Raw genomic sequence first — 22,300 nt, 5'->3', positions numbered from 1 at the left:
CGCACATTCAGAAAGAGTGGTGATGCGTTGGTTACTTATTGGTAATCTTCATTAGCCTTAGTCCATTGCGTCCTTGTGACAGTCATTACAAAGTAAGGTGATGTCACCTTCCAACAGGAAGAAAGAACAGGAGGATCCTTAAATGCTAGCCCCATGCACCCAACCTGGGTGCCAAGCCCTTGCCAAAGGACTGATGGGAAGGTGGGCAGGATGTAATGTTTGTGACAAAGACAAGATGGACTAAGGGTAATGCAGAGTTCAAAACATTGGTACTCAAATGCAAAACAGAAACATTATTAAGCCATAATGCTTGACACATGTGTGCTCTGAGGACCAAGTAGCCACCATAGGAATTTCCTAGATTGTTACTCACTGGAATTCAACCCAGGAGGTGGCCATTCCTCTCGTAGACCATCCCTGAACTGGAAGATATTCTAAAAAGCCTTGCAAAGCCAGAAATATTGACAACTTAATCCACCTACTCAGAGTCATAAAAGTCACCTTCTTGTCTTTTCCAGGCTGTCCAAAAGTCACAAACAAGGAGTCGGTTTTCCTGAACTGCAGAGGCCTGGTGACATGAATGAAAAGAGCTCTTTAAACATCAAGTGTATTCAGCAAATGTTCCTCCGGAGAGGAAGGAGAGGGAATGAAAGAAGGAAGTATTATTTCCTAAGATCTATCAAAAATAGACTTAACCTTTGCAGCAAAGGTAAGGCTAGGCCTTAAAGTTACCCCATCTTCCAAAGTATCAAATGAAGAGAGGACAGCATTTTAAGGCTCCCAGCTCCCCAATTGTTCTCAGCAAGGTGATAGGAAATAGGAAAATAACTTTATAGGAAACAATCTTTATGTCTACAGTATCCAGATCCTCAAAGGGATAAAATTGCAAAGCCTATAAAAGAGTAGGAAGATTCTGAGTTGGAGAAAAGGGATTTTTCAACTGGTCTTACAATTGACAAAAGATCAGAACAGTCTAGACACCAAAGATTGTAACATCGACGAAGGTACAGAAAAGTCCCTAAAAACCTTTATCGCAAAGCAATGAGCTTTCAGAGTGGAAAGAGATTCAAGTGAAACCCATTCAGAAGAAAATGGAATAGCAGACAAACTACAGGTAGGTGCCAAAAGATCATGAGCAGAACATCACGTCTCAAAAGACTTCCAGTTCTTTGAGTAAGACTTCGAAGTAGAAGGCCTGCTGGAGTGCTGAATTAACTCCACTAAGGAAGAGGAAAGACCCTTTGCTAGCAGTCCAGACTTCTCAACCTCCAAAGCGATAGAGTGAGTTGGAGCAAGAAGGTCAGGGACGACGTTCTGACAGAGACACACTTGAGCAGTACTCAAGGAGGTAGAAGAGCCAGGGGTTCTGAAGAGGAAACCATGACATCTCTGGCCAATAAGGGCCCACAAGAATAAAGTTCCCTCCCCCCTGCTGAGACTTGAAGAGAACCATCTGGATCAATAAAAAGTGGGGGAATGTATAAAGGAGACTTCTCAGCCACTTTATCACCAATACGTCCACTACCTAGGCTCCTTGTTCCGGAAGCCTGGATCAGAATCGACAAAGATGAGCATTTTCCTTGTTTGAAAAGAGATCCAGAAAGGGTTTCACAAACTCTCGGCATATGTCTCAAAACAACGACCTGGATAACGTCAACTCCAGCAAATTTGGAAACCTCCAGCTGTCTGCCATCACATTGTCGGTGCCCTTGATGTGTACTGCCGACGTGTGCAACAGGTTGATCTCTGCCCAATAACCCAATTGTTCTGCTATTGCATTGAGGGATTTTGAATGCATGCTTCACTGTTGGTTAATGTAAAAGACAGCTACCTTATTCTCTGTCTTTACTAGCACATTTTTTTGAGACAGATGATGATGGGAAAACTTCAAAGCCCTGTAGATTGCCATCAACTCCATCTATTTCCATGACCTCCGACTCTCTAGGAAAGACCACTTGAATCGACAGGATCAGTCCAACACAGTAGCTCTCCAGCCAGGTTTGCTGGCATCTGTTGCGAGGATTCAGGAGCATCCAGGTATATTAGTGTCCACTTAGACCAGTGGTCTTCAAACTCTTTAATGCCGCATCCACCCAATGGGAAAAAAAAACATTGGTGCCTCCCCTCTGAATTGTCCACAATTCTTCTATTAAATTGACACTGTTTAAATATGTCTAGACCTATTTAAACATTGCAGTTAAGTTCTGTTACTGTTTTAAAAATGCAATCAAATACATGACCCCAAATATACTATTCTGGTCAGGCCTGCCCTACTAACCAATTGCAGCGTCATGCTTTGCTGAGTAAACTGATCTCACGACAGTGAGGATTGCACAGGCCGGGTGGTGCCCGGCGCACAAAAGCGCGCCTTCTTGTGTTGTACGTCTCTTCGCGCAAATGCAAACTCAGATTTCCTGCACTGTGGTCGGCAGGAGAGACATGGGAAGGCGCAGTAGGGAAGGCTTGAGCAACGAACCGTTGGCTATGTTTTGTTGTTACTTTGTTGACATGAGCTCAAGTAATTTGAAGCAGAAGGAACGGCCAGACCTAAAAAAAACTCTCTTACCTCCAACGCCGAATAACCACTATAATTATAATATCTCAAAAGCAGCTGGCCTTGTAAACTTAATGACCAAGCAAGCCGATGCATTTTGGGTTTTGTTGTAAACGAATAAAAATACTATCCATCCTTTCCTTTTTTTCCGGCAACAAGCGATGTTACAAAGATATCACAGCACACAGTGAGATTGAGTGAAAGAAGAGGCACTGAGGCTGGCGTGCAGCACTCCACAGCTCTTGTTATTGTAATTCAGACAGGGGGCGGAAGGAGAAAAGTATGAAGGAATTGCGATAGTGAGACCAACTCTTCTATCTATCTGCATTACAAGGAAAAAGGATAGCTTTAGTACTCATGGCTGGTTAGCTCAGTTGGTTAGAGCGTGGAGCTAATAACGCCAAGGTCGTGGGTTCGATCCCCGTACGGGCCAGGTTGCATTTTTTCTCTCAACTAAACTCTTTTTTTCTCATTTAATCAAGCTCTTATAAACCCATACACTCTGTTGCTCCAGTATACGTTCACTTTCCATTAGTCCTTATTTTGCCACTGCTGACCAAAGCTCAAGCCGGCAGCACCAGTAGAACAACACAAGTGCAAGGGATTGTCTCTCCAAGATGGAGACACTGCCTCAGACTATGTCTCGTGAGAGGTGGAGGGAGACCAAGAGCTGATTATTAGATGCGTGGGGATAAGAGGAACATAACTCAGGTAAACAGATTCTGGATAGTGATGCTATAGCTAGGATCAGCAACGTTATAGGGCAAAGGATAGGAAAATAATTAGGTGACAGAAGTATAGAAGTGTCTACAAGGGGGTGTGTCTCTTAAGAGGGCCGAAAGATACACTGAAGGCGAAGGTGAAGTGAAAGAAGAAAGAAAGATCAAAGGAAGTCGACAGTGATTGAGAGAAAACTCACAAAGGCAAATTGAGCAAAAGACAAGGCCTGGGGAGTTAGACTACTTCAATGCAAATTTACGCCGCAGATGAGCATGACAACTGACCCTTGTACAGTGGTGCTGAAACAATTTTCAGTGTGGGGGTGCTGCCATCAAAGGGCTTCTGAAAATCCAGGAATTATACAAAGAACAAGTCCTGCGGAATGAGCCACGCACATTCAGAAAGAGTGGTGATGCGTTGGTTACTTATTGGTAATCTTCATTAGCCTTAGTCCATTGCGTCCTTGTGACAGTCATTACAAAGTAAGGTGATGTCACCTTCCAACAGGAAGAAAGAACAGGAAGATCCTTAAATGCTAGCCCCATGCACCCAACCTGGGTGCCAAGCCCTTGCCAAAGGACTGATGGGAAGGTGGGCAGGATGTAATGTTTGTGACAAAGACAAGATGGACTATGGGTAATGCAGAGTTCAAAACATTGGTACTCAAATGCAAAACAGAAAAATTATTAAGCCATAATGCTTGACAAATGTATGCTCTGAGGACCAAGTAGCCACCCTAGGAATTTCCTAGATTGTTACTCACTGGAATTCAACCCAGGAGGTGGCCATTCCTCTCGTAGACCATCCCTGAACTGGAAGATATTCTAAAAAGCCTTGCAAAGCCAGAAAAATTGACAACTTAATCCACCTACTCAGAGTCATAAAAGTCACCTTCTTGTCTTTTCCAGGCTGTCCAAAAGTCACAAACAAGGAGTCGGTTTTCCTGAACTGCAGAGGCCTGGTGACATGAATGAAAAGAGCTCTTTAAACATCAAGTGTATTCAGCAAATGTTCCTCCGGAGAGGAAGGAGAGGGAATGAAAGAAGGAAGAATTATTTCCTAAGATCTATCAAAAATAGACTTAACCTTTGCAGCAAAGGTAAGGCTAGGCCTTAAAGTTACCCCATCTTCCAAGGTATCAAATGAAGAGAGGACAGCATTTTAAGGCTCCCAGCTCCCCAATTGTTCTCAGCAAGGTGATAGGAAATAGGAAAATAACTTTATAGGAAACAATCTTTATGTCTACAGTATCCAGATCCTCAAAGAGATAAAATTGCAAAGCCTATAAAAGAGTAGGAAGATTCTGAGTTGGAGAAAAGGGATTTTTCAACTGGTCTTACAATTGACAAAAGATCAGAACAGTCTAGACACCAAAGACTGTAACATCGACGAAGGTACAGAAAAGTCCGTAAAAACCTTTATCGCAAAGCAATGAGCTTTCAGAGTGGAAAGAGATTCAAGTGAAACCCATTCAGAAGAAAATGCAAAATAGCAGACAAACTACAGGTAGGTGCCAAAAGATCATGAGCAGAACTTCACGTCTCAAAAGACTTCCAGTTCTTTGAGTAAGACTTCGAAGTAGAAGGCCTGCTGGAGTGCTGAATTAACTCCACTAAGGAAGAGGAAAGACCCTTTGCTAGCAGTCCAGTCTTCTCAACCTCCAAAGCGATAGAGTGAGTTGGAGCAAGAAGGTCAGGGACGACGTTCTGACAGAGACACACTTGAGCAGTACTCAAGGAGGTAGAAGAGCCAGGGGTTCAGAAGAGGAAACCATGACATCTCTGGCCAATAAGGGCCCACAAGAATAAAGTTCCCTCCCCCCTCCTGAGACTTGAAGAGAACCATCTGGATCAATAAAAAGTGGGGGAATGTATAAAGGAGACTTCTCAGCCACTTTATCACCAATACGTCCACTACCTAGGCTCCTTGTTCCGGAAGCCTGGATCAGAATCGACAAAGATGAGCATTGTCCTTGTTTGAAAAGAGATCCAGAAAGGGTTTCACAAACTCTCGGCATATCTCTCAAAACAACGACCTGGATAACGTCAACTCCAGCAAATTTGGAAACCTCCAGCTGTCTGCCATCACATTGTCGGTGCCCTTGATGTGTACTGCCGACGTGTGCAACAGGTTGATCTCTGCCCAATAACCCAATTGTTCTGCTATTGCATTGAGGGATTTTGAATGCATGCTTCACTGTTGGTTAATGTAAAAGACAGCTACCTTATTCTCTGTCTTTACTAGCACATTTTTTTGAGACAGATGATGATGGGAAAACTTCAAAGCCCTGTAGATTACCATCAACTCCATCTATTTCCATGACCTCCGACTCTCTAGGAAAGACCACTTGAATCGACAGGATCAGTCCAACACAGTAGCTCTCCAGCCAGGTTTGCTGGCATCTGTTGCGAGGATTCAGGAGCATCCAGGTATATTAGTGTCCACTTAGACCAGTGGTCTTCAAACTCTTTAATGCCGCATCCACCCAATGGGAAAAAAAAACATTGGTGCCTCCCCTCTGAATTGTCCACAATTCTTCTATTAAATTGACACTGTTTAAATATGTCTAGACCTATTTAAACATTGCAGTTAAGTTCTGTTACTGTTTTAAAAATGCAATCAAATACTTGACCCCAAATATACTATTCTGGTCAGGCCTGCCCTACTAACCAATTGCAGCGTCATGCTTTGCTGAGTAAACTGATCTCACGACAGTGAGGATTGCACAGGCCGGGTGGTGCCCGGCGCACAAAAGCGCGCCTTCTTGTGTTGTACGTCTCTTCGCGCAAATGCAAACTCAGATTTCCTGCACTGTGGTCGGCAGGAGAGACATGGGAAGGCGCAGTAGGGAAGGCTTGAGCAACGAACCGTTGGCTATGTTTTGTTGTTACTTTGTTGACATGAGCTCAAGTAATTTGAAGCAGAAGGAACGGCCAGACCTAAAAAAAACTCTCTTACCTCCAACGCCGAATAACCACTATAATTATAATATCTCAAAAGCAGCTGGCCTTGTAAACTTAATGACCAAGCAAGCCGATGCATTTTGGGTTTTGTTGTAAACGAATAAAAATACTATCCATCCTTTCCTTTTTTTCCGGCAACAAGCGATGTTACAAAGATATCACAGCACACAGTGAGATTGAGTGAAAGAAGAGGCACTGAGGCTGGCGTGCAGCACTCCACAGCTCTTGTTATTGTAATTCAGACAGGGGGCGGAAGGAGAAAAGTATGAAGGAATTGCGATAGTGAGACCAACTCTTCTATCTATCTGCATTACAAGGAAAAAGGATAGCTTTAGTACTCATGGCTGGTTAGCTCAGTTGGTTAGAGCGTGGAGCTAATAACGCCAAGGTCGTGGGTTCGATCCCCGTACGGGCCAGGTTGCATTTTTTCTCTCAACTAAACTCTTTTTTTCTCATTTAATCAAGCTCTTATAAACCCATACACTCTGTTGCTCCAGTATACGTTCACTTTCCATTAGTCCTTATTTTGCCACTGCTGACCAAAGCTCAAGCCGGCAGCACCAGTAGAACAACACAAGTGCAAGGGATTGTCTCTCCAAGATGGAGACACTGCCTCAGACTATGTCTCGTGAGAGGTGGAGGGAGACCAAGAGCTGATTATTAGATGCGTGGGGATAAGAGGAACATAACTCAGGTGAACAGATTCTGGATAGTGATGCTATAGCTAGGATCAGCAACGTTATAGGGCAAAGGATAGGAAAATAATTAGGTGACAGAAGTATAGAAGTGTCTACAAGGGGGTGTGTCTCTTAAGAGGGCCGAAAGATACACTGAAGGCGAAGGTGAAGTGAAAGAAGAAAGAAAGATCAAAGGAAGTCGACAGTGATTGAGAGAAAACTCACAAAGGCAAATTGAGCAAAAGACAAGGCCTGGGGAGTTAGACTACTTCAATGCAAATTTACGCCGCAGATGAGCATGACAACTGACCCTTGTACAGTGGTGCTGAAACAATTTTCAGTGTGGGGGTGCTGCCATCAAAGGGCTTCTGAAAATCCAGGAATTATACAAAGAACAAGTCCTGCGGAATGAGCCACGTACATTCAGAAAGAGTGGTGATGCGTTGGTTACTTATTGGTAATCTTCATTAGCCTTAGTCCATTGCGTCCTTGTGACAGTCATTACAAAGTAAGGTGATGTCACCTTCCAACAGGAAGAAAGAACAGGAAGATCCTTAAATGCTAGCCCCATGCACCCAACCTGGGTGCCAAGCCCTTGCCAAAGGACTGATGGGAAGGTGGGCAGGATGTAATGTTTGTGACAAAGACAAGATGGACTATGGGTAATGCAGAGTTCAAAACATTGGTACTCAAATGCAAAACAGAAAAATTATTAAGCCATAATGCTTGACAAATGTATGCTCTGAGGACCAAGTAGCCACCCTAGGAATTTCCTAGATTGTTACTCACTGGAATTCAACCCAGGAGGTGGCCATTCCTCTCGTAGACCATCCCTGAACTGGAAGATATTCTAAAAAGCCTTGCAAAGCCAGAAAAATTGACAACTTAATCCACCTACTCAGAGTCATAAAAGTCACCTTCTTGTCTTTTCCAGGCTGTCCAAAAGTCACAAACAAGGAGTCCGTTTTCCTGAACTGCAGAGGCCTGGTGACATGAATGAAAAGAGCTCTTTAAACATCAAGTGTATTCAGCAAATGTTCCTCCGGAGAGGAAGGAGAGGGAATGAAAGAAGGAAGAATTATTTCCTAAGATCTATCAAAAATAGACTTAACCTTTGCAGCAAAGGTAAGGCTAGGCCTTAAAGTTACCCCATCTTCCAAGGTATCAAATGAAGAAAGGACAGCATTTTAAGGCTCCCAGCTCCCCAATTGTTCTCAGCAAGGTGATAGGAAATAGGAAAATAACTTTATAGGAAACAATCTTTATGTCTACAGTATCCAGATCCTCAAAGAGATAAAATTGCAAAGCCTATAAAAGAGTAGGAAGATTCTGAGTTGGAGAAAAGGGATTTTTCAACTGGTCTTACAATTGACAAAAGATCAGAACAGTCTAGACACCAAAGACTGTAACATCGACGAAGGTACAGAAAAGTCCCTAAAAACCTTTATCGCAAAGCAATGAGCTTTCAGAGTGGAAAGAGATTCAAGTGAAACCCATTCAGAAGAAAATGCAAAATAGCAGACAAACTACAGGTAGGTGCCAAAAGATCATGAGCAGAACTTCACGTCTCAAAAGACTTCCAGTTCTTTGAGTAAGACTTTGAAGTAGAAGGCCTGCTGGAGTGCTGAATTAACTCCACTAAGGAAGAGGAAAGACCCTTTGCTAGCAGTCCAGTCTTCTCAACCTCCAAAGCGATAGAGTGAGTTGGAGCAAGAAGGTCAGGGACGACGTTCTGACAGAGACACACTTGAGCAGTACTCAAGGAGGTAGAAGAGCCAGGGGTTCAGAAGAGGAAACCATGACATCTCTGGCCAATAAGGGCCCACAAGAATAAAGTTCCCTCCCCCCTCCTGAGACTTGAAGAGAACCATCTGGATCAATAAAAAGTGGGGGAATGTATAAAGGAGACTTCTCAGCCACTTTATCACCAATACGTCCACTACCTAGGCTCCTTGTTCCGGAAGCCTGGATCAGAATCGACAAAGATGAGCATTGTCCTTGTTTGAAAAGAGATCCAGAAAGGGTTTCACAAACTCTCGGCATATCTCTCAAAACAACAACCTGGATAACGTCAACTCCAGCAAATTTGGAAACCTCCAGCTGTCTGCCATCACATTGTCGGTGCCCTTGATGTGTACTGCCGACGTGTGCAACAGGTTGATCTCTGCCCAATAACCCAATTGTTCTGCTATTGCATTGAGGGATTTTGAATGCATGCTTCACTGTTGGTTAATGTAAAAGACAGCTACCTTATTCTCTGTCTTTACTAGCACATTTTTTTGAGACAGATGATGATGGGAAAACTTCAAAGCCCTGTAGATTACCATCAACTCCATCTATTTCCATGACCTCCGACTCTCTAGGAAAGACCACTTGAATCGACAGGATCAGTCCAACACAGTAGCTCTCCAGCCAGGTTTGCTGGCATCTGTTGCGAGGATTCAGGAGCATCCAGGTATATTAGTGTCCACTTAGACCAGTGGTCTTCAAACTCTTTAATGCCGCATCCACCCAATGGGAAAAAAAAACATTGGTGCCTCCCCTCTGAATTGTCCACAATTCTTCTATTAAATTGACACTGTTTAAATATGTCTAGACCTATTTAAACATTGCAGTTAAGTTCTGTTACTGTTTTAAAAATGCAATCAAATACATGACCCCAAATATACTATTCTGGTCAGGCCTGCCCTACTAACCAATTGCAGCGTCATGCTTTGCTGAGTAAACTGATCTCACGACAGTGAGGATTGCACAGGCCGGGTGGTGCCCGGCGCACAAAAGCGCGCCTTCTTGTGTTGTACGTCTCTTCGCGCAAATGCAAACTCAGATTTCCTGCACTGTGGTCGGCAGGAGAGACATGGGAAGGCGCAGTAGGGAAGGCTTGAGCAACGAACCGTTGGCTATGTTTTGTTGTTACTTTGTTGACATGAGCTCAAGTAATTTGAAGCAGAAGGAACGGCCAGACCTAAAAAAACCTCTCTTACCTCCAACGCCGAATAACCACTATAATTATAATATCTCAAAAGCAGCTGGCCTTGTAAACTTAATGACCAAGCAAGCCGATGCATTTTGGGTTTTGTTGTAAACGAATAAAAATACTATCCATCCTTTCCTTTTTTTCCGGCAACAAGCGATGTTACAAAGATATCACAGCACACAGTGAGATTGAGTGAAAGAAGAGGCACTGAGGCTGGCGTGCAGCACTCCACAGCTCTTGTTATTGTAATTCAGACAGGGGGCGGAAGGAGAAAAGTATGAAGGAATTGCGATAGTGAGACCAACTCTTCTATCTATCTGCATTACAAGGAAAAAGGATAGCTTTAGTACTCATGGCTGGTTAGCTCAGTTGGTTAGAGCGTGGAGCTAATAACGCCAAGGTCGTGGGTTCGATCCCCGTACGGGCCAGGTTGCATTTTTTCTCTCAACTAAACTCTTTTTTTCTCATTTAATCAAGCTCTTATAAACCCATACACTCTGTTGCTCCAGTATACGTTCACTTTCCATTAGTCCTTATTTTGCCACTGCTGACCAAAGCTCAAGCCGGCAGCACCAGTAGAACAACACAAGTGCAAGGGATTGTCTCTCCAAGATGGAGACACTGCCTCAGACTATGTCTCGTGAGAGGTGGAGGGAGACCAAGAGCTGATTATTAGATGCGTGGGGATAAGAGGAACATAACTCAGGTGAACAGATTCTGGATAGTGATGCTATAGCTAGGATCAGCAACGTTATAGGGCAAAGGATAGGAAAATAATTAGGTGACAGAAGTATAGAAGTGTCTACAAGGGGGTGTGTCTCTTAAGAGGGCCGAAAGATACACTGAAGGCGAAGGTGAAGTGAAAGAAGAAAGAAAGATCAAAGGAAGTCGACAGTGATTGAGAGAAAACTCACAAAGGCAAATTGAGCAAAAGACAAGGCCTGGGGAGTTAGACTACTTCAATGCAAATTTACGCCGCAGATGAGCATGACAACTGACCCTTGTACAGTGGTGCTGAAACAATTTTCAGTGTGGGGGTGCTGCCATCAAAGGGCTTCTGAAAATCCAGGAATTATACAAAGAACAAGTCCTGCGGAATGAGCCACGCACATTCAGAAAGAGTGGTGATGCGTTGGTTACTTATTGGTAATCTTCATTAGCCTTAGTCCATTGCGTCCTTGTGACAGTCATTACAAAGTAAGGTGATGTCACCTTCCAACAGGAAGAAAGAACAGGAAGATCCTTAAATGCTAGCCCCATGCACCCAACCTGGGTGCCAAGCCCTTGCCAAAGGACTGATGGGAAGGTGGGCAGGATGTAATGTTTGTGACAAAGACAAGATGGACTATGGGTAATGCAGAGTTCAAAACATTGGTACTCAAATGCAAAACAGAAAAATTATTAAGCCATAATGCTTGACAAATGTATGCTCTGAGGACCAAGTAGCCACCCTAGGAATTTCCTAGATTGTTACTCACTGGAATTCAACCCAGGAGGTGGCCATTCCTCTCGTAGACCATCCCTGAACTGGAAGATATTCTAAAAAGCCTTGCAAAGCCAGAAAAATTGACAACTTAATCCACCTACTCAGAGTCATAAAAGTCACCTTCTTGTCTTTTCCAGGCTGTCCAAAAGTCACAAACAAGGAGTCGGTTTTCCTGAACTGCAGAGGCCTGGTGACATGAATGAAAAGAGCTCTTTAAACATCAAGTGTATTCAGCAAATGTTCCTCCGGAGAGGAAGGAGAGGGAATGAAAGAAGGAAGAATTATTTCCTAAGATCTATCAAAAATAGACTTAACCTTTGCAGCAAAGGTAAGGCTAGGCCTTAAAGTTACCCCATCTTCCAAGGTATCAAATGAAGAGAGGACAGCATTTTAAGGCTCCCAGCTCCCCAATTGTTCTCAGCAAGGTGATAGGAAATAGGAAAATAACTTTATAGGAAACAATCTTTATGTCTACAGTATCCAGATCCTCAAAGAGATAAAATTGCAAAGCCTATAAAAGAGTAGGAAGATTCTGAGTTGGAGAAAAGGGATTTTTCAACTGGTCTTACAATTGACAAAAGATCAGAACAGTCTAGACACCAAAGACTGTAACATCGACGAAGGTACAGAAAAGTCCCTAAAAACCTTTATCGCAAAGCAATGAGCTTTCAGAGTGGAAAGAGATTCAAGTGAAACCCATTCAGAAGAAAATGCAAAATAGCAGACAAACTACAGGTAGGTGCCAAAAGATCATGAGCAGAACTTCACGTCTCAAAAGACTTCCAGTTCTTTGAGTAAGACTTCGAAGTAGAAGGCCTGCTGGAGTGCTGAATTAACTCCACTAAGGAAGAGGAAAGACCCTTTGCTAGCAGTCCAGTCTTCTCAACCTCCAAAGCGATAGAGTGAGTTGGAGCAAGAAGGTCAGGGACGACGTTCTGACAGAGACACACTTGAGCAGTACTCAAGGAGGTAGAAGAGCCAGGGGTTCAGAAGAGGAAACCATGACATCTCTGGCCAATAAGGGCCCACAAGAATAAAGTTCCCTCCCCCCTCCTGAGACTTGAAGAGAACCATCTGGATCAATAAAAAGTGGGGGAATGTATAAAGGAGACTTCTCAGCCACTTTATCACCAATACGTCCACTACCTAGGCTCCTTGTTCCGGAAGCCTGGATCAGAATCGACAAAGATGAGCATTGTCCTTGTTTGAAAAGAGATCCAGAAAGGGTTTCACAAACTCTCGGCATATCTCTCAAAACAACGACCTGGATAACGTCAACTCCAGCAAATTTGGAAACCTCCAGCTGTCTGCCATCACATTGTCGGTGCCCTTGATGTGTACTGCCGACGTGTGCAACAGGTTGATCTCTGCCCAATAACCCAATTGTTCTGCTATTGCATTGAGGGATTTTGAATGCATGCTTCACTGTTGGTTAATGTAAAAGACAGCTACCTTATTCTCTGTCTTTACTAGCACATTTTTTTGAGACAGATGATGATGGGAAAACTTCAAAGCCCTGAAGATTACCATCAACTCCATCTATTTCCATGACCTCCGACTCTCTAGGAAAGACCACTTGAATCGACAGGATCAGTCCAACACAGTAGCTCTCCAGCCAGGTTTGCTGGCATCTGTTGCGAGGATTCAGGAGCATCCAGGTATATTAGTGTCCACTTAGACCAGTGGTCTTCAAACTCTTTAATGCCGCATCCACCCAATGGGGAAAAAAAACATTGGTGCCTCCCCTCTGAATTGTCCACAATTCTTCTATTAAATTGACACTGTTTAAATATGTCTAGACCTATTTAAACATTGCAGTTAAGTTCTGTTACTGTTTTAAAAATGCAATCAAATACATGACCCCAAATATACTATTCTGGTCAGGCCTGCCCTACTAACCAATTGCAGCGTCATGCTTTGCTGAGTAAACTGATCTCACGACAGTGAGGATTGCACAGGCCGGGTGGTGCCCGGCGCACAAAAGCGCGCCTTCTTGTGTTGTACGTCTCTTCGCGCAAATGCAAACTCAGATTTCCTGCACTGTGGTCGGCAGGAGAGACATGGGAAGGCGCAGTAGGGAAGGCTTGAGCAACGAACCGTTGGCTATGTTTTGTTGTTACTTTGTTGACATGAGCTCAAGTAATTTGAAGCAGAAGGAACGGACAGACCTAAAAAAAACTCTCTTACCTCCAACGCCGAATAACCACTATAATTATAATATCTAAAAAGCAGCTGGCCTTGTAAACTTAATGAGCAAGCAAGCCGATGCATTTTGGGTTTTGTTGTAAAAGAATAAAAATACTATCCATCCTTTCCTTTTTTTCCGGCAACAAGCGATGTTACAAAGATATCACAGCACACAGTGAGATTGAGTGAAAGAAGAGGCACTGAGGCTGGCGTGCAGCACTCCACAGCTCTTGTTATTGTAATCCAGACAGGGGGCGGAAGTAGAAAAGTATGAAGGAATTGCGATAGTAAGACCAACTCGTCTCTCTATCTGCATTTCATGGAAAAAGGATATCTGTAGAACTCATGGCCGGTTAGCGCAGTTGGTTAGAGCGTGGTGCTAATAACGCCAAGGTCGCGGGTTCGATCCCCGTACGGGCCAGGTTGCATTTTTTCTCTCAACTAAACTCTTTTTTTCTCATTTAATCAAGCTCTTATAAATCCATACACTCTGTTGCTCCAGTATACGTTCACTTTCCATTAGTCCTTCTTTTGCCACTGCTGACCAAAGCTCAAGCCGGCAGCGCCAGTAGAAAAACACAAGTGCAAGGGATTGTCTCTCCAAGATGGAGACACTGCCTCAGACTATGTCTCGTGAGAGGTGGAGGGAGACCAAGAGCTGATTATTAGATGCGTGGGGATAAGAGGAACATAACTCAGGTGAACAGATTCTGGATAGTGATGCTATAGCTAGGATCAGCAACGTTACAGGGGAAAGGATAGGAAAATAATTAGGTGACAGAAGTATAGAAGTGGCTACAAAGGGGTGTGTCTCTTAAGAGGGCCGAAAGATACACTGAAGGCGAAGGTGAAGTGAAAGAAGAAAGAAAGATCAAAGGAAGTCGACAGTGATTGAGAGAAAACTCACAAAGGCAAATTGAGCAAAAGACAAGGCCTGGGGAGTTAGACTACTTCAATGCAAATTTACGCTGCAGATGAGCATGACAACTGACCCTTGTACAGTGGTGCTGAAACAATTTTCAGTGTGGGGGTGCTGCCATCAAAGGGCTTCTGAAAATCCAGGAATCATACAAAGAACTAGTCCTGCGGAATGAGCCACGCACATTCAGAAAGAGTGGTGATGCGTTGGTTACTTATTGGTAATCTTCATTAGCCTTAGTCCATTGCGTCCTTGTGACAGTCATTACAAAGTAAGGTGATGTCACCTTCCAACAGGAAGAAAGAACAGGAGGATCCTTAAATGCTAGCCCCATGCACCCAACCTGGGTGCCAAGCCCTTGCCAAAGGACTGATGGGAAGGTGGGCAGGATGTAATGTTTGTGACAAAGACAAGATGGACTAAGGGTAATGCAGAGTTCAAAACATTGGTACTCAAATGCAAAACAGAAAAATTATTAAGCCATAATGCTTGACAAATGTATGCTCTGAGGACCAAGTAGCCACCCTAGGAATTTCCTAGATTGTTACTCACTGGAATTCAACCCAGGAGGTGGCCATTCCTCTCGTAGACCATCCCTGAACTGGAAGATATTCTAAAAAGCCTTGCAAAGCCAGAAAAATTGACAACTTAATCCACCTACTCAGAGTCATAAAAGTCACCTTCTTGTCTTTTCCAGGCTGTCCAAAAGTCACAAACAAGGAGTCGGTTTTCCTGAACTGCAGAGGCCTGGTGACATAAATGAAAAGAGCTCTTTAAACATCAAGTGTATTCAGAAAATATTACTCCGGAGAGGAAGGAGAGGGAATGAAAGAAGGAAGAATTATTTCCTAATATCTATCAAAAATAGACTTAACCTTTGCAGCAAAGGTAAGGCTGGGCCTTAAAGTTACCCCATCTTCCAAAGTATCAAATGAAGAGAGGACAGCATTTTAAGGCTCCCAGCTCCCCAATTGTTCTCAGCAAGGTGATAGGAAATAGGAAAATAACTTTATAGGAAACAATCTTTATGTCTACAGTATCCAGATCCTCAAAGAGATAAAATTGCAAAGCCTATAAAAGAGTAGGAAGATTCTGAGTTGTAGAAAAGGGATTTTTCAACTGGTCTTACAATTGACAAAAGATCAGAACAGTCTAGACACCAAAGATTGTAACATCTTCGAAGGTACAGAAAAGTCCCTAAAAACCTTTATCGCAAAGCAATGAGCTTTCAGTGTGGAAAGAGATTCAAGTGAAACCCATTCAGAAGAAAATGCAAAATAGCAGACAAACTACAGGTAGGTGCCAAAAGATCATGAGCAGAACATCACGTCTCAAAAGACTTCCAGTTCTTTGAGTAAGACTTCGAAGTAGAAGGCCTGCTGGAGTGCTGAATTAACTCCACTAAGGAAGAGGAAAGACCCTTTGCTAGCAGTCCAGACTTCTCAACCTCCAAAGCGATAGAGTGAGTTGGAGCAAGAAGGTCAGGGATGACGTTCTGAGAGAGACACTCTTGAGCAGTACCCAAGGAGGTAGAAGAGCCAGGGGTTCAGAAGAGGAAACCATGACAACTCTGGCCAATAAGGGCCCACAAGAATAAAGTTCCCTCGCCCCTGCTGAGACTTGAAGAGAACCATCTGGATCAATAAAAAGTGGGGGAATGTATAAAGGAGACTTCTCAGCCACTTTATCACCAATACGTTCACTACCTAGGCTCCTTGTTCCGGAAGCCTGGATCAGAATCGACAAAGATGAGCATTGTCCTTGTTTGAAAAGAGATCCAGAAAGGGTTTCACAAACTCTCGGCATATCTCTCAAAACAACGACCTGGATAACGTCAACTCCAGCAAATTTGGAAACCTCCAGCTGTCTGCCATCACATTGTCGGTGCCCTTGATGTGTACTGCCCACGTGTGCAACAGGTTGATCTCTGCCCAATAACCCAATTGTTCTGCTATTGCATTGAGGGATTTTGAATGCATGCTTCACTGTTGGTTAATGTAAAAGACAGCTACCTTATTCTCTGTCTTTACTAGCACATTTTTTTGAGACAGATGATGATGGGAAACCTTCAAAGCCCTGAAGATTACCATCAACTCCATCTATTTCCATGACCTCTGACTCTCTAGGAAAGACCACTTGAATCGACAGGATCAGTCCAACACAGTAGCTCTCCAGCCAGGTTTGCTGGCATCTGTTGCGAGGAATTCAGGAGCATCCAGGTGTATTAGTGTCCACTTAGACCAGTGGTCTTCAAACTCTTTAATGTCGCATCCACCCAATGGGAAAAAAAAACATTGGTGCCTCCCCTCTGAATTGTCCACAATTCTTCTATTAAATTGACACTGTTTAAATATGTCTAGACCTATTTAAACATTGCAGTTAAGTTCTGTTACTGTTTTAAAAATGCAATCAAATACATGACCCCAAATATACTATTCTGGTCAGGCCTGCCCAACTAACCAATTGCAGCGTCATGCTCTGCTGAGTAAACTGATCTCACGACACTGAGGAATGCACAGGCCGGGTGGTGCCCAGCGCACGAAAGCGCGCCTTCTTGTGTTGTACGTCTCTTCGCGCAAATGCAAACTCAGATTTCCTGCACTGTGGTCGGCAGGAGAGACATGGGAAGGCGCAGTAGGGAAGGGTGGAGCAACGAACCGTTGGCTATGTTTTGTTGTTACTTTGTTGACATGAGCTCAAGTAATTTGAAGCAGAAGGAACGGCCAGACCTAAAAAAAACTCTCTTACCTCCAACGCCGAATAACCACTATAATTATAATATCTCAAAAGCAGCTGGCCTTGTAAACTTAATGACCAAGCAAGCCGATGCATTTTGGGTTTTGTTGTAAAAGAATAAAAATACTATCCCTCCTTTCCTTTTTTTCCGGCAACAAGCGATGTTACAAAGATATCACAGCACACAGTGAGATTGAGTGAAAGAAGAGGCACTGAGGCTGGCGTGCAGCACTCCACAGCTCTTGTTATTGTAATCCAGACAGGGGGCGGAAGGAGAAAAGTATGAAGGAATTGCGATAGTGAGACCAACTCTTCTATCTATCTGCATTACATGGAAAAAGGATATCTTTAGTACTCATGGCTGGTTAGCTTAGTTGGTTAGAGTGTGGTGCTAATAACGCCAAGGTCGTGGGTTCGATCCCCGTACAGGCCAGGTTGCATTTTTTCTCTCAACTAAACTCTTTTTTTCTCATTTAATCAACCTCTTATAAATCCATACACTCTGTTGCTCCAGTATACGTTCACTTTCCATTAGTCCTTCTTTTGCCACTGCTGACCAAAGCTCAAGCCGCAGCGCCAGTAGAACAACACAAGTGCAAGGGATTGTCTCTCCAAGATGGAGACACTGCCTCAGACTATGTCTCGTGAGAGGTGGAGGGAGACCAAGAGCTGATTATTAGATGCGTGGGGATAAGAGGAACATAACTCAGGTGAACAGATTCTGGATAGTGATGCTATAGCTAGGATCAGCAACGTTACAGGGGAAAGGATAGGAAAATAATTAGGTGACAGAAGTATAGAAGTGGCTACAAGGGGGTGTGTCTCTTAAGAGGGCCGAAAGATACACTGAAGGCGAAGGTGAATTGAAAGAAGAAAGAAAGATCAAAGGAAGTCGACAGTGATTGAGAGAAAACTCACAAAGGCAAATTGAGCAAAAGACAAGGCCTGGGGAGTTAGACTACTTCAATGCAAATTTACGCCGCAGATGAGCATGACAACTGACCCTTGTACAGTGGTGCTGAAACAATTTTCAGTGTGGGGGTGCTGCCATCAAAGGGCTTCTGAAAATCCAGGAATCATACAAAGAACTAGTCCTGCGGAATGAGCCACGCACATTCAGAAAGAGTGGTGATGCGTTGGTTACTTATTGGTAATCTTCATTAGCCTTAGTCCATTGCGTCCTTGTGACAGTCATTACAAAGTAAGGTGATGTCACCTTCCAACAGGAAGAAAGAACAGGAGGATCCTTAAATGCTAGCCCCATGCACCCAACCTGGGTGCCAAGCCCTTGCCAAAGGACTGATGGGAAGGTGGGCAGGATGTAATGTTTGTGACAAAGACAAGATGGACTAAGGGTAATGCAGAGTTCAAAACATTGGTACTCAAATGCAAAACAGAAAAATTATTAAGCCATAATGCTTGACAAATGTATGCTCTGAGGACCAAGTAGCCACCCTAGGAATTTCCTAGATTGTTACTCACTGGAATTCAACCCAGGAGGTGGCCATTCCTCTCGTAGACCATCCCTGAACTGGAAGATATTCTAAAAAGCCTTGCAAAGCCAGAAAAATTGACAACTTAATCCACCTACTCAGAGTCATAAAAGTCACCTTCTTGTCTTTTCCAGGCTGTCCAAAAGTCACAAACAAGGAGTCGGTTTTCCTGAACTGCAGAGGCCTGGTGACATGAATGAAAAGAGCTCTTTAAACATCAAGTGTATTCAGCAAATGTTCCTCCGGAGAGGAAGGAGAGGGAATGAAAGAAGGAAGAATTATTTCCTAAGATCTATCAAAAATAGACTTAACCTTTGCAGCAAAGGTAAGGCTAGGCCTTAAAGTTACCCCATCTTCCAAAGTATCAAATGAAGAGAGGACAGCATTTTAAGGCTCCCAGCTCCCCAATTGTTCTCAGCAAGGTGATAGGAAATAGGAAAATAACTTTATAGGAAACAATCTTTATGTCTACAGTATCCAGAGCCTCAAAGAGATAAAATTGCAAAGCCTATAAAAGAGTAGGAAGATTCTGAGTTGGAGAAAAGGGATTTTTCAACTGGTCTTACAATTGACAAAAGATCAGAACAGTCTAGACACCAAAGATTGTATCATCGACGAAGGTACAGAAAAGTCCCTAAAAACCTTTATCGCAAAGCAATGAGCTTTCAGAGTGGAAAGAGATTCAAGTGAAACCCATTCAGAAGAAAATGCAAAATAGCAGACAAACTACAGGTAGGTGCCAAAAGATCATGAGCAGAACATCATGTCTCAAAAGACTTCCAGTTCTTTGAGTAAGACTTCGAAGTAGAAGGCCTGCTGGAGTGCTGAATTAACTCCACTAAGGAAGAGGAAAGACCCTTTGCTAGCAGTCCAGACTTCTCAACCTCCAAAGCGATAGAGTGAGTTGGAGCAAGAAGGTCAGGGACGACGTTCTGACAGAGACACACTTGAGCAGTACTCAAGGAGGTAGAAGAGCCAGGGGTTCAGAAGAGGAAACCATGACATCTCTGGGCAATAAGGGCCCACAAGAATAAAGTTCCCTCCCCCCTGCTGAGACTTGAAGAGAACCATCTGGATCAATAAAAAGTGGGGGAATGTATAAAGGAGACTTCTCAGCCATTTTATCACCAATACGTCCACTACCTAGGCTCCTTGTTCCGGAAGCCTGGATCAGAATCGACAAAGATGAGCATTGTCCTTGTTTGAAAAGAGATCCAGAAAGGGTTCCACAAACTCTCGGCATATCTCTCAAAACAACGACCTGGATAACGTCAACTCCAGCAAATTTGGAAACCTCCAGCTGTCTGCCATCACATTGTCGGTGCCCTTGATGTGTACTGCTGACGTGTGCAACAGGTTGATCTCTGCCCAATAACCCAATTGTTCTGCTATTGCATTGAGGGATTTTGAATGCATGCTTCACTGTTGGTTAATGTAAAAGACAGCTACCTTATTCTCTGTCTTTACAAGCACATTTTTTTGAGACAGATGATGATGGGAAAACTTCAAAGCCCTGAAGATTACCATCAACTCCATCTATATCCATGACCTCTGACTCTCTAGGAAAGACCACTTGAATCAACAGGATCAGTCCAACACAGTAGCTCTCCAGCCAGGTTTGCTGGCATCTGTTGCGAGTAATTCAGGAGCATCCAGGTGTATTAGTGTCCACTTAGACCAGTGGTCTTCAAACTCTTTAATGCTGCATCCACCCAATGGGAAAAAAAAACATTGGTGCCTCCCCTCTGAATTGTCCACAATTCTTCTATTAAATTGACACTGTTTAAATATGTCTAGACCTATTTAAACATTGCAGTTAAGTTCTGTTACTGTTTTAAAAATGCAATCAAATACATGACCCCAAATATACTATTCTGGTCAGGCCTGCCCTACTAACCAATTGCAGCGTCATGCTCTGCTGAGTAAACTGATCTCACGACAGTGAGGAATGCACAGGCCGGGTGGTGCCCGGCGCACGAAAGCGCGCCTTCTTGTGTTTTACGTCTCTTCGCACAAATGCAAACTCAGATTTCCTGCACTGTGGTCGGCAGGAGAGACATGAGAAGGTGCAGTAGGGAAGGCTTGAGCAACGAACCGTTGGCTATGTTTTGTTGTTACTTTGTTGACATGTGCTCAAGTAATTTGAAGCAGAAGGAACGGCCAGACCTAAAAAAACCTCTCTTACCTCCAACGCCGAATAACCACTATAATTATAATATCTCAAAAGCAGCTGGCCTTGTAAACTTAATGACCAAGCAAGCCGATGCATTTTGGGTTTTGTTGTAAAAGAATAAAAATACTATCCCTCCTTTCCTTTTTTTCCGGCAACAAGCGATGTTACAAAGATATCACAGCACACAGTGAGATTGAGTGAAAGAAGAGGCACTGAGGCTGGCGTGCAGCACTCCACAGCTCTTGTTATTGTAATCCAGACAGGGGGCGGAAGGAGAAAAGTATGAAGGAATTGCGATAGTGAGACCAACTCTTCTATCTATCTGCATTACATGGAAAAAGGATATCTTTAGTACTCATGGCTGGTTAGCTCAGTTGGTTAGAGCGTGGTGCTAATAACGCCAAGGTTGTGGGTTTGATCCCCGTATGGGCCAGGTTGCATTTATTCTCTCAACTAAACTCTTTTTTTCTCATTTAATCAAGCTCTTATAAATCCATACACTCTGTTGCTCCAGTATACGTTCACTTTCCATTAGTCCTTCTTTTGCCACTGCTGACCAAGGCTCAAGCCGGCAGCGCCAGTAGAACAACACAAGTGCAAGGGATTGTCTCTCCAAGATGGAGACACTTCCTCAGACTATGTCTCGTGAGAGGTGGAGGGAGACCAAGAGCTGATTATTAGATGCGTGGGGATAAGAGGAACATAACTCAGGTGAACAGATTCTGGATAGTGATGCTATAGCTAGGATCAGCAACGTTACAGGGGAAAGGATAGGAAAATAATTAGGTGACAGAAGTATAGAAGTGGCTACAAGGGGGTGTGTCTCTTAAGAGGGCCGAAAGATACACTGAAGGCGAAGGTGAAGTGAAAGAAGAAAGAAAGATCAAAGGAAGTCGACAGTGATTGAGAGAAAACTCACAAAGGCAAATTGAGCAAAAGACAAGGCCTGGGGAGTTAGACTACTTCAATGCAAATTTACGCCGCAGATGAGCATGACAACTGACCCTTGTACAGTGGTGCTGAAACAATTTTCAGTGTGGGGGTGCTGCCATCAAAGGGCTTCTGAAAATCCAGGAATCATACAAAGAACTAGTCCTGCGGAATGAGCCACGCACATTCAGAAAGAGTGGTGATGCGTTGGTTACTTATTGGTAATCTTCATTAGCCTTAGTCCATTGCGTCCTTGTGACAGTCATTACAAAGTAAGGTGATGTCACCTTCCAACAGGAAGAAAAAACAGGAGGATCCTTAAATGCTAGCCCCATGCACCCAACCTGGGTGCCAAGCCCTTGCCAAAGGACTGATGGGAAGGTGGGCAGGATGTAATGTTTGTGACAAAGACAAGATGGACTAAGGGTAATGCAGAGTTCAAAACATTGGTACTCAAATGCAAAACAGAAAAATTATTAAGCCAT

At 43.5% G+C, this 22,300-nt stretch overlaps 5 non-coding genes across 5 annotated transcripts; all 5 read left to right on the top strand.

Annotated features, from left to right (window-relative positions):
• The first annotated feature begins 2,913 nt into the window (after positions 1-2,913).
• Positions 2,914-2,987, top strand: TRNAI-AAU (transfer RNA isoleucine (anticodon AAU)). Its single transcript has one exon. It is a non-coding gene; the product is annotated as a tRNA-Ile (tRNA).
• Positions 2,988-6,579: 3,592 nt separating this feature from the next.
• TRNAI-AAU (transfer RNA isoleucine (anticodon AAU)) lies at positions 6,580-6,653 on the top strand. The gene has a single exon. It is a non-coding gene; the product is annotated as a tRNA-Ile (tRNA).
• A 3,592-nt stretch (positions 6,654-10,245) lies between these two features.
• Positions 10,246-10,319, top strand: TRNAI-AAU (transfer RNA isoleucine (anticodon AAU)). Its single transcript has one exon. It is a non-coding gene; the product is annotated as a tRNA-Ile (tRNA).
• A 3,592-nt stretch (positions 10,320-13,911) lies between these two features.
• On the top strand, positions 13,912-13,985 carry TRNAI-AAU (transfer RNA isoleucine (anticodon AAU)). Its single transcript has one exon. It is a non-coding gene; the product is annotated as a tRNA-Ile (tRNA).
• Positions 13,986-17,578: 3,593 nt separating this feature from the next.
• TRNAI-AAU (transfer RNA isoleucine (anticodon AAU)) lies at positions 17,579-17,652 on the top strand. The gene has a single exon. It is a non-coding gene; the product is annotated as a tRNA-Ile (tRNA).
• The last annotated feature ends 4,648 nt before the right edge of the window (positions 17,653-22,300 follow it).

Source organism: Pleurodeles waltl, chromosome 12, assembly GCF_031143425.1.
Source record: "Pleurodeles waltl isolate 20211129_DDA chromosome 12, aPleWal1.hap1.20221129, whole genome shotgun sequence".
Classification (NCBI taxonomy): domain Eukaryota; kingdom Metazoa; phylum Chordata; class Amphibia; order Caudata; family Salamandridae; genus Pleurodeles; species Pleurodeles waltl.
Note: the sequence above shows the minus strand (reverse complement) of the source record. Positions and strands in the feature narration are given on the sequence as shown.